The sequence below is a fragment of the Camelus ferus genome, chromosome 16 (assembly GCF_009834535.1).
Source record: "Camelus ferus isolate YT-003-E chromosome 16, BCGSAC_Cfer_1.0, whole genome shotgun sequence".
Classification (NCBI taxonomy): domain Eukaryota; kingdom Metazoa; phylum Chordata; class Mammalia; order Artiodactyla; family Camelidae; genus Camelus; species Camelus ferus.
This window is the reverse complement of record NC_045711.1, coordinates 4,327,956-4,345,977: the sequence shown is the minus strand read 5'-3', so window position 1 is coordinate 4,345,977 and position 18,022 is coordinate 4,327,956.

The following is an 18,022-nucleotide window of genomic DNA, read 5'->3' as shown; positions in this document are numbered from 1 at the left end:
AGTGAAGTAATCCAGAAAGAGAAAGAAAAATACTATATGAGATCACTCATATGTAGAATCTAAAAAAAATCAAAAACAAAAACAAAAAAAGCATAAATACAAAACAGAAGTAGACTCATAGAATACAAACGTGTTTTTTTTAGGTTATAGTCATTTTACAATGTTGTGTCAAATTCCACTGTAGAGCGCAATTTTTCAGTTATGCATGAACATACATATATTCATTGTCACATTTTTTTTTATGTTGTTTATTTTTGCTTTCGACTTCTCTATCAGACTTCTGTGTTTGTACAAATGAAGACTTTGTCACTCTTGAATCTGGTAACTGCTTTAAAATAGCAAGTACCCAATTTATGGCACTATTCAGTTCCACAAAATGAACTGAACCATGCTTTCTTGACATTGGCAGCTTTTATTTGGGTGCTGCTTTTATTTATTATACTATTTATTACTGTTTTAGTATTTTAGAGTAGTCCAGAACTTTACAAATCGTCTACTTCCCTTATTTTATACATGAGGTAACTGAGGCCCAGAGAGATCCAAGGTCACTGATAGTGATAGGCCACACTGTTTTTATACAGTTTAGTTCATACTAGACTCTTTCTCAGGCACTCTAAGAGAAAGTTACAATTTTAGATAACCAAGAAATAAATTAAGATACTAATTAAAAACCCACTCGATCACATTCTTTGGACTTCATCTACCTAGAGTTTTTTATGAGAAGCAATACACGTTGACGATAATAGGTTTTAATGATAATATATTTACTTATTTTATTGTTACCATCAAGTGCAATAATTCTCTATTGAGTTGCCTTTTGACAGACTAACATATATATATATAAACACATTGTAATAAACTACTGGAACCAGTATTAGTTTTTTAGGAAACTAATCGTTATTGTGATACGCTGTTTATAAATCTTTTTCACCTTATCCTTTTCTTAGGATTTTTTTAAAAGAGATTTTTCTAGGAATACTGTGCTGATGAAAATTCAAAGACTCCTCCTGAGTGTTAAATTAAGTTGCACAAAATCCCTTTGCCATTGCTTAACTGAGCTGAGTACAGATGAGAAGAAAAAAATTTGTCACTCGTGACATTGCTGCAAATAACCCTTTAAAAGCCACATTAATGCTTTATCGGACTTCAACGAATAATGAAGATAAACTTACTTAATGATAACATTGCTTCCTTGTCTTCTAAAGCCTTCAAGTGTAAATAAGGAACCTTTTTAATTTTCATGTGAATTCTAAAATGAAAAGCAATTTTTAAGTCACTTTTTAAAATATGTTCCACTGTCTTGAGAATTGCAAAGGAAGGAAAAATAAAACAGAATCTCAGACTCTGTTCAAAACAAAGAAATGCATAAATAAGAAATGTCACATTGGGACAAATGAGGCATTGATCTATCTGTGTCTGATGATGACTCCCCAAAAGTATTCCCAAGGCATAAAAACCCAGATCTCATGTACACTTTGGCAGGCTTGACCTGGATAAAAGATGGGTAGTAACTCATGGAAGCAACTTACAGGATAAAAGGGACTGGATTCCACCAGCTGTTCGTAAGAAACAATGGGATGGATTCTTATTATGTACAAACAAATGACACATAAACCCAAGTCCTTTTTCCTTTGCATAAATAAATCTCGGGTTGCCTACTGCCCTTTTACAATTTCCCAGCCACTGTCAAAGGCTGTTCATCATGTTCCTTTTTATTCTGCCAATACCTGTTTTTAACATTGGGTAGAAGGGAGTAGGCCACACATTATGATTTATCCCAGGCCCTGCACTCACCCAGAAATAATCCTAAACTTCACTCATTCCTAGGAGCAGTATGGTCAAGGAGAAGCTTGTTAGTTGTATTCCAAAATCCTGGCTTCAGATAACCAAGCATGTATTATTTATCCATTTTCAACATCAATGGATTCATCTAAACTCTCTTTTCTACCCATTTAAAAGTCTGAGGGTCACAAGTTGTATGATAATAGCCACTCATTCAATACTTAGGCATAAAAGACACTTAAAACTATAACTTGGGATTTCCCCTGCTGCTGCCCCCTCAAAGGTGGACCATTCATGACAAGTCTGAATGTTTACTTTGGTTACAAATGTCTGCAGAAACATATGGTCAGATCATATGGTTCTAATAATGTTCCCTTTAGTACTTTGCAGCTTTGACCAATTTCAATATTTTTTCTGGAATTGGAAATTCTTTCTTGTGGGAATGTACTCATTTATCAAAAAATGAATATGTGGTTGTTAAGAACTTTTTGGCTTAGTGCAATATGGAAGACTGTAAGAAGGTTTTTTTTTTTTTGAGAACTACAACTCTGCATAGATTCATAGTCTTATTATTATATAGATTCTTCCCATTTCAACCATATACCTTTGAGTTTGAAGTGAAAGGCTAAGTTGTTAATATTTTTTCTTAGCTGCATCATACAACATCTCCTCATTCAGGGTTTCCGCTCCTCTTTTTACAGTGACTTTCAGGCACAAATGTAATTCAATCCCAAGAGAGATCAGGAGAGTGGAGTGTGTAGGAGAGTTTCTCTCTTGATCTGCTGTCTTCTGTCTGGCATGACTGAACACCTCTCTTGTATAGCACCATTAATTCCTCCGGAAGAAAAGAGTGCTCATTTCACACCTGGAGCTCTCACTTCCTTCATGAGAACTTGGAGTTTTATTCACTTTACAAAAAAGGCAGTCCAACATAATGAAGATTGTCTTTGCATACTTGAGATTTGTTTGATGGATTGTCCAGCTAAGGAATATGGAGAAACTTCTTGTCCTGAAACGAGTTGTGTAATAGTGATACCTATTACTGTTACAAATGTACTGTGAAAGAACAATGCCACTCCCACAGATACATTACAGTATAGGAACTTGAGCAAAATGACTGTGCTGTTTCTAATTGCTGAGGAACTATTTGCATTTTAAATTTTTTTATTTTAAAATAGCCTTCTCTTAGAATATGAATCTTCTATGTATTTTCTAGTGTAACCTCTATTATGGGGAAGATTATGTTCTCGTATTTTTATGTGATAATCAGATTTCTGTTTTAAAACTGGTGATAAATTTTTTAAAGGTACCATTTCACATTTAATTAATGTAAACAGATATTCTTATTGTGGAGTATAGAGATTTGTTCATAGTGTTCTCAATTATACATAGTTTTATTTGAAAACAAAGAATTAACGTTTTTCTCTTGAAAATAATTTTGATTCTTAGGAGAGCACTAAGCCAAAGGGATTGGAACATGAGTGTTGGATTTGGGCATTTTAACTGCCAGTCTACTGTGTTCTAATTTTAATTTATAATTCCTGAAACTCAAGTTTCCTCATCTGACTCTTTTAAACTTATTTTCTATACTCAACCTGTGTTAGACTAAAGATTGTTAAAGTTTTCCTTTTTTTTTTCCCCCAAAACAAAATACGTTAAGGTAATAGTTTTCAAAAACATTATCCAGTCTTAACATACAATTCACTCTCTATTAGACCTTTATAAGTGAAATTGAGATGTTTAATCTGGTAGTTCAGAGTTTATGAAAGGCCTTTTTAAATTTTTTGTAGGTATGGAGACAGGTTTATCTTTAAATGCCATCTAGAATATGAAAGAATGTTCTTTAACCAGCTGCTTACAGTGTAGAAATTGTATCAACCAGTCTGTATTCCCACGTCTTTTAATTGGTGCTGAAATAAGTGACCCTGGAAACATTGCTGAATCAAGGTAAGTTTATGTATGTTTGCTCTTGAAATCTAATATGGAGCTGCTTATGCATAACTATACTGCTATGCTGAAGATAAATATAATTAATAAGGCCCATTCTCTCCTTTAATTAAAAAATATAAAGTATGATATACTATGAAAGATAAACTATTCATAGTATAGTACATTAGTATTTGGTATTAAACTGTAAGTATCAAAGCTAAAACTAAAAAGCCATTTAGTACATCTGCATAGAAAAATTAGACACGTGCTTCCATATTGGAGTGAAATCACAGTTTAAAAATTTACATTGTTAAAGTAATTCTGTCTTATCTCTTAGTGTGTTTTTTAATCTGCTCATTTAAGCCTAATCAGGATTAAATATACATTGGAGACAAAGACATGAGCCAAAGATTAGCCTTGTAAATTAAGGATCGGATTTCCAACTCAAGGTAAACTGCCAGTGTACATCCCTAAGCCAAGCAGATTCAAAGTTATAATAGTAACGTAAACAATTTGGTTATAAATCTTATAGTTCCATCAGAGGATGAAAGTACTTTCACCAAATATGTTCTATGAATGAGGCTAGGTACGTTCTTAAAGAACTATGAATAACATCACTCTAAAAAAAAAAAAAAAAAACGCAGGTAACTGAGCGTAGTAAGATTTTTAAAAATGTTTTCTTAGTGTAATATAGTATGGCAGGTAAGAATGTGAACTCTGCAATGAGACTGGTTGGATATCAAATTCTACTTCTGCCTCTTTATTAGCTCCATGACCTAGAGCAAGTTACTTAACTTCTCTGTGTTCTAGCTTATTTTTATGCAAAATTGGAAAATAATAATACTTAACCAATAGGGTTTTTTTAAGAATTAAAATGAGTTAATTCCTGAGAACCACTTAGAGTGGTGCCTGGTGTGATGCAAGACTCATGCAAAATATTCACTGTAATGACAATAATTCTATATTATTATTATTGTTATTCATATTAATATTACTTTGGAATTCTTTAGTTATTAAAAAGAACAGGATCATTCATTATCCCAACATTAAATAACATAATTAGAGGTTAGAACATTTATCCACTTTAGTATTTAAGTTGTCTGATGATGGCTAGGCATATGAACAGTTTAAACCATAATATTTCTATTTTAGCATCATGAAATGGTATCATAGTCCCTTAGCAACAAGAAATGCTCACTGCTGTGGATTTTATAAGGTGAGTTTCAATACACATTCAGAGGAAATGCCATTTATAAGCATATAGTTAATTGAATGCTCACAGGAAGAGCATAGTTAAGTACTATTCCTTGGTGGGCTGGTGAATTATGCCTTACAATTAATACTTCTCTGTGGGAAAAAAATAGAGCTTGTCTTTCTTCCAAGGAAGGTAAAATTGGCAGTTTGGGAGCACTGAAAAGTTCTGGCAGGGTTATGTATTTTATTTTTTTAAATTTACTCTTCCCAATTGGAAATGTAATAGAGATTATGTAACAAGGTTTTGTTCTATTGTCTTGCCTGATAAGAAATTTACACAGGAGGGTAAATGTAACCTGATTTTGGTTAGGACCACTGGAGATTAGCTTTTAAATATGACTTTCTCTTTTATAGTTATGCCCATGTCATATTCATTTATATCATGCACTTACATTAGCGAGTTAGTAAATTATATAATTTATCATATATGTTAACTAAACATAACCACTCATCTGTATTACTGAGAGATAACTTACTTTTTATTTTCTTGTTTAATCTTACCTAATAGTAGCACAGCAAAATTTAGATTTTTTTTTGCTTGTTTTAATATAATGATTCTTTTAAAATATTGACGATATTTGGGCACCTAAAATCTGAAATGACTGTACATGCAAATGTATTATATGCAAATGAAAGATTAGTTCTGCTATTTCTGGCTCTACTAAAGGTGGTTTTTATAGCTATTGTTGGCAATCTTATTCATGAAAATGAGATGTTCTCTAGAGATGTTAATATTTTTAACCCAGATACATCATATGTAACTTATTTTTTGTATCTTTTTATATTTTTATTATCATGCAGAGTAAACAAACTACATTTTCTCTGATTTATATTTCTTAATATCTCCCTTTTTCCTTATATCTTCAAAACACCCACTGAATAATATTAGTTTTTCAAATTTCTATAAACTTATCTTTTACTTATTGATTTCTCTCTTGTAAGTCTATTTATAACCCTTCTCTCTTTTTTGCTCCTATTTATGCTAAATTAGGGCTTGCACAGTAGCGTTCCTTCAATGATTGCATCAATAAAAATCACAGTACACCATAAAAATACTTTGTTTTAGGTGGTATAAGTCTTACTTCAATAGAAAAAGTAGTAGGAATGTTTTCACAATTTACGTATATGTTGTGATAATGGACCTACATGCATGCAGCTTGAAGCCTTCATTTCGGTGGAAACAGGGTTAGAAAAAAGATTAAATCAATGAGAGGAAGAAACTCTGAAGGAAAAAAAAAACCCAAATATAGTAGCATAGCAATCATTTGCATCCTATTTGGCAACTATTAGAACATTGTATCAATCCAAAATATACCAATCCTCCTCATTTAAGAGAACATTTCTGCCTAAGAGCAAGGCATACCCTGAGAATCACTATGTCACTGCCATGGCAATATCTCTAAAGCAGGATGAAGGATGGACCAGAAATCTCGGGTTGCATTCAAAGTTCAACAAGAGTAATGATCCAATGGGGAACAGGTTAAAACCTGCTTTCTTTCACATCTCCCAGTTTTGTTTGTGTGTGAATATTAATGAAAAAAAAAAGTTCTAAATAAATGGTTTTAAAATGCTCTTTTAAATTCATCCTCCACTCACTTTATTAAAGCCTCAGAAATTTCGATGTCCTTATCCTTAGAATTTATCTTTCTAAACTTTTAGATTCTTTAGAAAATACCTTAATACAGTTGAGAAAACATTCACACACTTTTAATAATCTTTAGTGAGAGGAGATTAAGCAACTATATTGTAACTGATCATCTAAATTTTTTAGTAATTATTTTAAATAGTTGCCTGATTCAAATTTGGGGGTTTTTTTTCTCTAGAGAGTTAATTTTCTATTTATTTGTTATTATGTAAATATTTTAGTACATTTCTATTTTAATCTTAAACTCTCATACTAACTCCTTAATTGCAAGCTAATCATTTTAAAACTTTCTTAATGAGTATATTACTAAGTGTTTAAGAATACAACTCCTGATTTTTTTGTAAAACAATATGTACTTGTGATAAGAGCCATAATTAAAATTCTTCTGAGGAGAAAACAGCTGAAATTATAAGATAATTTTCACTCTAATTCAAAAAGATACTTGCACCCCAGTGTTCATAGCAGCACTATTTATAATAGTCAAGACATGGAAGCAACCTAAATGTCCATCAACAGATGACTGGATAAAGAAGTTGTGGTATGAATACACAATGGAATACTACTCAGCCATAAAAAAGAATAAAATAATGCCATTTGCAGCAACATGGATGGACTTGGAAAATGTCATTCTAAGTGAAGTAAGCCAGAAAGAGAAAGAAAAATACCGTATGATATTACTTATATGTAGAACCTTAAAAAAAAAAAGACACAAGTGAACTTATTTACAAAAAGAGACAGACTGACAGATATAGAAAACAAAGTTATGGTTACCAGAGGGGGTGGGGAAGGGGTGTGGAAGGATAAATTGGGAGTTTGGGATTTGTAGATGCTAACTACTATATATAAAATAGATAAATAATAGGTCCTACTTTATAGCATAGGGAACTATATTCAATACCTTATAATGGTCTATAATGAAAAATATGAACAGTTTTATATATATATATATATATGTTACTATTCTGTATACCAGAAATTAACAAAACATTGTAAATTGAGTATACTTCAATTTTTAAAAAGCTAATTTTCACTTTTACCTTTATGTATTTAAGAGTGTTTCAGAGCATTTAAAAGATATCTAAAATATCGATTTCTCATACAAGATAAGACAGTCCATTGAAATTTAGGAAATATTTGGAACCTATATGATGAAAATTATAAACTTCTTTGAAAGATGTTAAGCAGTGATTTTCAAGTGGAGAGAAGAGTATGTACATCTAATCCCAAGAATTTCTACATAATGAAAGCTTCTACTGATGGAAATGTGTACACACGTAAATGACATAAAGGCTGAAAAGTTTGAGGATAAAAGCTTTAAATAGATACTGTGTTATAGGATGAGAAAAAAATAAATGTAAATATGTCAGTTCTTTACAAATTAAGATACAAGTTTAACTGATTCAAATATGACTGATGAAGGAATCTCACCTTAACATGTGAAAAACATACAGCAAAGTTAAAAATAATTAAAACAATGTGGGAGATCAACTTTGGAATACTGGAATGAGGGTGAACTCACTCTCTTACAAAAACAGTGAAAATCCTGGCAAAACAACTACAGCTATCACAGAACTCTGGAGATGAAACAAAGCCACAGAATGGACAGAAAAAAAAAATCATCCATCCAAGAGAAATTACTGTACCTCAGTAAGACAGCAGTGTTAGTGATATTTTAACATGAGGATGTGCCCATCCCCTGTCCTGCCCTAGCTCAATCGTGCAGTAGCCATTAAAAGTTACCACTTATACAGCCAATGGAGAGAACTGGCCACTCTGGAACTCAGTTAAAAAGCAACATCGCTCCTCAAAAAATTAAAAATAGAATTATTATATTTATAATTGCTTTAAAAATGAAATACTTAAGTGTAAATCTAAGAAAATATGTACCAGACTTGTATGCTAAAAACTATGCAGTGTACAAGTCTGGTATGAAAGAAACTTGATTGTTTTAGCTATTGCAGTGCCTTTGCTTTCCTATATAAATTTTAGAACAACTTTGTCTATACCTACAAAATCCTTGATAATGTTCTGACAGGTATTGCATTAAACCTGTATGTAAATTTGGGGAGAATTGACATCTTGCATCTTGCAAGCAATAAGCCAATCAGTGTTCCAATCAGCATTATGTCTCGTCACTAGGGAAATGCAAATCAAACTGAAATGAACTATCAGTACATACCTATCAGAATGACTAATATTTGTTTAAAATTGTGACTCCACCAAGCAATAGTGAGAATGCAGAGAAACTGCGTCACTCATACATTGCTGTGGGAGTGTAAAATAGTACAGCCACTCTCAAAAACAATCCAGAAATTTGTTCAGAAAATAAGAATAAACATTCACCAGGATAGACCACATTAAAAATAGTAGAAATCATGCAATGTCTGCTCTCAGATCACAGTGGAATTAAACTAGAAATCAATAACAAAGAGACACCTGGAAAATCCTCAAATACACGGAGATTAAGCAACACACTTCTAAATAACACGTGGGTCAAACAAGAAATCTCAAGAGAAAATTTAAAATACATTGAACTAAATGAAAATGAAACACAACTTAGCAAAATTTGTGGGATGCATTAATATCAGTGCTTAGAAGAAATTTGTAGCATCGAATGCATAGATTAAAAAAAGTATCTAAAATTTTCAGTCTAAGCTTCCACCTTAGGAAACTAGGAAAAAGGAGAGCAAATTAACTTCAGGGTAACCAGAATAAAAAATAATAATTAGAACAGAAATCAATGAAATTGAAAATAAAAAAATCAATAGAGAAAAATCAATGAAACCAAAAAGCTGCTTCTTTGAAAATATCAAAAATTGATAAGCCTCTAGCTAGGCCAAGAAAAAAGAGGATAAAAATCACTAGCGTCAGAAATGAAAGAGGAGACATCACTACAAACCATATGGACTTTAAAGGATAATAAATACTGTAAACAATCCATGCCCACAAATTTGATAACCTAGATGAACTAGATCAATTCCTTGAAAGACATAATTTGCCAAACTCACACAAGGAAATAGACAATCTGAATAGGCCTATAGATATTTTAAAAATTGAATCAATAATTATTAACCTTCCAAAACAGAATGCACCCAGCCCAAATGGGTTCCTTAGTGAATTATACTAAACTTTTAAGGAAGAAATTATACCAATCCTCTACAGTCTCTTTCAGAGGTTAGAGACAGAGGGAATACTGCTGAACTCATTTGTAGCATTGTAGTTATGCCAGAATTACCTTAATACTAAGCCTCACTACTCCTTTTCAGCATTGTACTGTAAGTCCTTACTAAAGCAGTAAGACAAGAAAATGATAGATGCACGAATTGGGAAGGAAGACATAAAGCTCTTTGTAGATGTCATGATAATCTATGAAAAAAATTTAAAGAATCAACAAAGAATCCTTCTGGAACTAGTAAGTGATTATAGCAAGACTATAGGATACAAAGTTAATATACAAAAGTCAAATGCTTTCCCTATTATGATCAATGAACAAATGAAATTGAAATTGGAGGACAATACCATTTATATTAGCACCTCCCAAAATGGTATAAATCTAACAAAATACGTGCAAGATCTATATGAGGAAAGCTATAAATCTGATGAATGAAATCAGAGAAAAACTAAATAAATGGAAAGATATTCCATATTTATGGTTAGGGAGACTCAATATTGTCAAGATGTCAGTTCTTGCTGACTTGATCTATGGATTCAATGCAGTCCCATTCAAAATTCCAGCAAATTATTTTGTGGATATTGACAGACCTATTAAGAAGAGGCCAAAGATCCAGAACAGGCAACACAACATTAAAGGAGAACAATATTGAAAGACTGACAGTACCCAACTTCAAGACAGTGTGTTATTGGTGAAGTAACAGAAAAATAGATGGATGAAACAGAATAAAGAGCCCAGAAATAGACCCCAATAAATATAGTCAACTGATACTTGACAGGGGAGAAAAATTCTGGTGGAGGAATACTGACAACACCAATTACTGATGTGGATGTGAAGCTACAGGAACTTCTTGCTGGTGGAATGCAAAATTGTGCTGCCATTTTGGAAGACAGTTTGGCAGTCTCTTACAAAACTAAACATATTCTTACCATGCAATTCAGCGATTGTACTGCTTGTTCTTAACTCAAAGAAGTTGAAGACTTATGTCCACACAAAAAGTTGCACATAAATGTTTATAGCAGCTTTATTCATAATTGCCAAAACTTGGGAGCAACAAAGATATCCTTCAGTAGGTAACTGCATAAATAAATTGTGGTATACCAGTCAATGGACCAGTATTCAGAACTGACAAGAAATGAACGATTAAGCCATTAAAAGACATCGAGAAACTTTAAATGCATATTACTAAGTGAAAGAAGCCCATCTGAAAAGGCCAAATACTGTGTCATTCCAACTATATGACATTTTGAAAAAGAAAACTATAGAGACAGTAAAAAGGTCAGTGGTTGCTAGGGTTTGGGAGTGGTGGGAAAAGATGAATTTGGCAGAGCACAGAGGATTTTTATGGCAATGATAGTATAGTATAGTATATTGTAGTATGATACTATAATTTTGGATACGTGTAATTATAGTATCATTATGTCCAAACCCATAGACTGCAATGCCAAGAATGAGCCATAAGGTAAACTGGACTTTGGGTGATTATGATGTGTCATTGTAGTTTCATCAGTTGTAACAAATGAACCACTCGTGTGGGGGATGTTGACAATAAGGGAGGCTATACATGTGTGGGGTCAGAGGGTATATGCAAATCTCTGTATCTTCCTCTCAATTTTTCTATGACCTTAAAACTGCTCTAAAAAACTGTCTTGATTTTTTAAAAAAAGCTATGAGTGCAGCCTCCATACAATAGCAATTGTATTCTCAGAGAAATGAAGACTGTGTTCACCCAGAAATCTGTATACCAATGTTTATAGCAGTTTTATTCATAGTAGCCAAAAGACAAAAACAACCCAGATACTCATCAACAAATGACTAAACAAACAGTATAGACATACTATGAAATACTACACAACAATAAAAGAAATGAGCTATTGATAACATACAACAACCTGAATGAAACCCCTGGAAAATTATGCAGAGTAAAAGGCCAATCTCAAAAGACTGCATACTGTGTAATTCCATTTATGTAAAATTCTTGATATGACAAATTTTTTCAAGTGGTGAACAGACTAGTGGTTGCCAGGAATTAAAGAGAAAGTGCAGGTGGGAGGACAGTGGGTATGGTTATAAAAGGGCAACATGAAAGATCCTGGTCATGATGGAAATATTGCATATTGACTGCTTCAGTGTCAACATCCTGGTTGTGATAATCATGCTCAAATTCTGTAAGATACTAAATGGGGAAACTGAGTAAAAAGTCATGGAATCTCTGTATCTTAAAACTGCATATCGGTCTACAAGTATCTCAAAATGAAAGGTTTCATTTTAAAATGAAGAAGGAATTCTGACATTCTCAGATAAACAAAAACAGAATTGGTCACTAGCAAACTTTCCTAACAAGAAATGCTAACTGGAGTCCTTTAAGCTAAATGAAAAAAACATTTAGCTTAATGTTACTTAAATCCTCATGTAGAAGTAAAGAGCACTGGTAAAAGTAACTACAGAAATAAATATATATGACAATGTAAATGTGCGTTTTTCAAAATCCTTATTTCTACCTCTTAATAACAACAACATAGAGTAATAATTATAAAACTATTAATGGGCTTATATTAAAATGTAAATTGTGTAGCAATAATAATACAAAGGAGGGTGGAATGGAGATATCAGAGAATAAATGGTGTATACTATTGAAACTAAGATACTATTAATTTGAAATGGAATGTTTTAAAATGCTAATTGTAATCTCCAGAGCAACCACTAATCAAATAGCTCAAAAAATATGGGAAAATATGAATTTTGAGGAGAACACAAGGTAGCCCATAACACTGAGCAAAATTTTTCTTTTTTTCTGAAGAATTTCTTCTTACGTTTCTTGCAAAGCATGAAAGTTGTCTACTGGCAACAAATTCCCTCAATTTTTGTGTGAGAAGGTATTGAGTTCTCCTTTACTTTTGAAGGATAACTTAGCTGAATACAGAATTCTAGGTTGGTTACTTTTTTTCTTTCAACACTTTAAATATTTCACTCCACCCTCTTCTTGCTTGCATGTTTCCTGAAGAGAAGTTCAATGTAATTATTATCTTTGCTCCTCTATAGGTAATGTGTTTTCTTCCTCTGACTTCCTTCAAGATTTACCCTTTGTCTTTGATTTTCTGAAGTTTGAATATGATATGATTTGGTGTAAGTTTTGTGGAATTTTCCACCTTAGTAGTTTATGAGCTTCCTGGATCTGTGGTTTGATATTTATCATTAATTTGGGGGAATTGTCAGTCATCATAGTTTCAAGTATTTCTTCTATTCCTTTCTCTCCTTTTTCTCTTTCTGCTATTCTCATTACACATTTGTTACACCCTTTGTAATTATAATTTGTAATGTAAGTGTACAGTTCTTAGATGCTCTGTTCTCTTTTATTCCTTTTCCTCTTTGCATTTTACTTTTGGAAGTTTCTGTTGACATTTCTTCAAGCTCACTGATTCTTTCCTGACCTGTGTCCCCAATCTTTTGATCCCATCAAGGCATTCTTTATTTATATTACAGTATTCTTTTTAAAAATTTTTTATTGAAGTACAGTCAATTTACAATGTTGTGTCAATTTTGGGTGTGCAACACAATACTTCAGTCATGTGGGAACATACCTACATTCATTCTCATATTCTTCTTCACCATAGATTACTATAAGATATTGAATATGGTTCCCTGTGCTATACAGCATAAACTTGTTGTTTATCTATTTTATATATATTAGTCAGTATCTGCAAATCTCTACTACAGTATTCTTAACTTCTAGCATTTCTTTTAGATTATCTTTGGAGTCTCTATTTCTCTGTTTACATTATCCATCCATTTTTGCATGCCATCCACGTTTTCCATTAGAGCTCTTTGCATATTTATCATATATGTTTTAAGTTCCCAGTATGATAACTTCATTTCTGCCATATCCAAGTCTACTTTTGATGCTCTGTCTCTTCAAAAAAAATTTTTTTTGTCTTTTAGTATCCCTAGTAATATTTTTGGAACCTACTTCATAGGCGATACTGTATTTTTCCATCAAGAAGTATATGCCTGTGTATTTCTCTTTTGATGATGTTAACAGCCATTGATATTCAACACCTAGGGCCATTAATTCACTAGGAATTATAAAATAGTGATACTCCGATTCTATCATCCATCATTCAGTTATTATACAGAGTCTTAGGAAGAATAACTTGTTCCTGTGTGCTATTTAGTTACTCAGAGGTACAGTTTAAATAGGAAAACCAGGGTAAATACTTGATGTCTTCCTTTACCATAATTATTATACTGAGTTGGTCCACTAGCATCCTACAATAGTGATGGTTTTTGGTTGGTTGTTTTTTAGTTCCACTATAAGCTCAGAAACTTAAACATAGTGATGTATTTTGATTCCTTTAACACTTAAAAAATAGTTAAAACTCAAATTTTTTTGCATGCTGGTTAGTATGCACTTTCAGGAGATGTTGCAGTTTGGCTTGGAAGGCAAAATGTGGACCGAAGACTTGAACAGGTACTTCAAAAAAAGAGGGTATTCAAATGGCCAATAAATACGTCAGCCTCATTGTCAGGTAAATGCAAATTAAAACCATAATACAATACCACTATATACCTACCAGATGGCTAAAATGAAGACAGAAAATGCCAAGGATTGGCAAGAGTGTAGAACAACCAGAACTCTCATGACACTCTTAATGGGAATGTAATTGGTATAACCACTTTGGAAAACTGTTTCACAGTGTATAATAAAATTGAATATATGTATATCCTAAGCCCCAGCAGTACTTTTAGGTATATGCTCAACAGAAATGCATATATGTGTTCACCAAAAGACATGTACAGGATTGTTTATAGCAGCATGATTCATTATAGCTACACAGCAGCAAGCACAGTAGAATAGATAAATAATACAAAATTTATCATTATTTAGTAGAATGGATATATACATTATCGTGGTGTATTTGCACATTGAGACTGAAAGCACTATAAAAATGCTCAGAAACATTGAAGACTTTCACAAAGATAATTTTGAGATGAAAAGCCAGACACAAGTTCAAAAACAAGCCAAATTAATGTATGGTGTTAAAAGTCAGGTAAGTGGACTGAAAGGAAGAGATCTAGTGACTAGAAGGGGCTTTTAAGATGCTGTTTCTTGATGTTTAGATTTTAAATCTGGTTACTGGTTATTGAGTGTGCTCACTTTGTGAAAATCCAGTGAATGCTTAACTTACTTGTATATTTTTCTGTGGTTATGTTATTCTTCAGTAAAATATTTTAAAATATATAATTTGTGATTCCTCATCTAACTTCTTTTGTATTTTATTTTAATTAGTGTTTATTTAGATAAACAGTTATGAAACCCCCACTGGATCCCAGGCATTTTAGTAATAGAAGTCTGAGCAAAATAGAATCCCTTCAATTGCTCATAAAGGATCATTGGTACAAAAACTTCAGCAGTGGGACTGCTAAATCTCCTGTGGCATGATTTTCATTATGTTTTCAGTGTTTGGAGATCAAACCACATTTATTTAAAACTTCTCTAAAAAATTAAATACATACAACTCATAGAGAAATTTGGTCTATTATTTTCCTAACTGATCAGACAAGTCAGCTGTTAAAAAGGTGACCTTCGTATAATAGGGATTTTGTGGTTTTTTTTAGGGGGATCCATGTTAACACATTTGATAAACTTTTATCTTAATGCGCCTTTCTGGAATACCAGTCTGACCTCAATCTGAACAAAGCCTTAGTTGATGTTTGCAGGCGGTAGCTTGGTCATTTTCTCAGCCTGTATGTTTATTATTGAATGTTAATCAGATTCATCATTAAAGATTTCATCTGCCACACAAATGCATAATTGGCTATGTCTGAGTGGCTACCTTTTGTCTTGAGCAGATTGCTAAAACTGCATTAAGCATCATTAGACCAAAATGATGACCTTATTAATTTGTCCTTTACTTGTTTTCTAACAGATTGGTCCTTATTATTATTGCAAACACACTATAAATAACAGTCTTAGGAAAAGCTCATGTGAATTCCTCTTAGTTTGGAACAGGCTTTTATATTGAAGGATGCATGAAATAATTTGCTGATTGTGTTTATTAAACTGTTTCCTTCTGTGCATATTATAGAACACCATTCAGAATCCATGCATTAAAAGTAGTACAAAGGTGAGAAATTTATTTAAGCATTGCTCTTCTACCAAGCTATATTTTATCATCTATTTTTATTAATGAAATAATACAGAGGGTAAAAGATTAAATATATTATTTAAACTTACATGTTAGTTTTCTCTTAAAAGGAATCAATGGGATAGAAATAAGCAAAAAATTATCATGAAAGTATAATTTTTAACCATATATTTATAAATCCACACTTTCCTACAACATATTTTTCTTAAAATCATATTTGCTGACCCATAGAATCTTATTTGTAAAATAATCTATCTAAGGTTTTGATTTTCCAAATGAATTATATGTAATGACATCTTTCTTGTTCAATTTCTATTACTGTTGTGATTACATAAATTCAGTGGCTTACAAAATGCATGAAATTGGCTGTCATCTGTGATCTGACAATTTCATTATAATTGGTTTATTATAATTGTGCTTCATACTGATCTCAGAACATCTTTGGTAATCTGTCTGCTCCTGGAGCTGACTTGGCCACAAACGAAATTATTGCAGCCTTAGAAATGAAATCCTCGCCCATGAAGGGTTCAGGTGGACTTAGCTTTATAATCTGGTTTAAAAGTTTTGAGTAGATAGAATTATGTGATTGTCTTTCATATCTTCTCACCAGTGAGTTGTAGGGAAGAGTATTTATTATTTTATATTTTTATCAAGGAACAAATTCCTCTCAAATTCATACATTGCAAATTAAATTAAGAATGAGTTATTGTCAAGCATTTTATAAATAAAACAATTATTATAGGCTATAAAATTTGTCTCTGTAGTATCTGAGTGAAAATATTCACTTTAAAAATTATCTCACATCTTTGCTTTTTTAAGATTTTTTTCCATCTTCATTGAAATATAATAGACAAATACAAATTGTATATATTTAAGATTTACAGCATGATGTTTTGATATTTGATACATTGTTAAACAATTGCTATAGTCAACTTAGTTAATATATCCATAATCTCACATAGTTACCTTTTTCTGTGTGTGGTGAGACAATTAAAATCTACTCTTCTAGCAAATTTCAAGTGTGTGATACAGTATTACTCACCATGGTTACTATGTTGTAACTAGAATGTATTCATCTTATAACTGAAAGTCTGTGCCCTTTGACCAGCATCTCTCCATTTTCCTCACCTCCCCCTGCCCCACCTCTAGTAACCACCATTTTACTCTCTGATTCAATAGATTGGACTGTTTTAGATTCCACGCATAAGTAAGATCATGCAGTGTTTTTCTTTTGTGTCTGGCTTATTTCAGCTTAATAATACCCTCCAGGTTTATGCATGTTGTTGCAAATGGCAGGATTTTTTTTAGGCTGAATAATATTTTATATCACATTTGAATATATGTATATTGTATATATACATATACACATATGCATATACACCACATTTTCTTTATCCATATTTATTGACAACACTTAGATTGTTTTCATATCTTGGCTATTGTGAGTAATGCTGCGATCAACTTGGAACATGTCTTTGAGATAGTGATTTCATTCCCTTTAGATGTATACCTGGAAGTGGAATTCCTGGATCACATGGCAGTTCTATTTTTAATTTTTTAGAAACTTTCACACTGTTTTCCATGTTGGCTATGCCAATTTACATTTTCACTATAGTGTACAAGGGATCCCTTTTCTCCACACCCTCTCCAACTCTTATTATCTCTTATTTTTAAACTAACAGCTATCCTAACAGATGTGAGGTGATATCTCATTGTTTTGCATTTCCCTGATTATTAGTGATGTTGAGCACCTTTTAATATACCCATTGCCCACCTGTATGTCTTTGTAAAACTGTTTATTCAGTTCCTCTGCTCATTTTTAATTGGATTACTTGGTTTTTTCCTGTTAGTATATGAGTTCCTTACATGTATATTTTTGGATCTATAATTTTCAAATATTTTCTTCCATTCCATTGATTGTCTCTTCACTCTGATGCTTTTTTCCTTTGCTGCACAGAAGCTTTTTAGTTTGATGCAGTCCCACTTACTTATTTTTGCTTTTGTTGCCTGTGCTTTTGGTGTCATAACCAAAAAAATCATTGCCAAGACCAATGTCAAGGAGATTTTCTCCTATGTTTTCTCCTAGGAATTCAA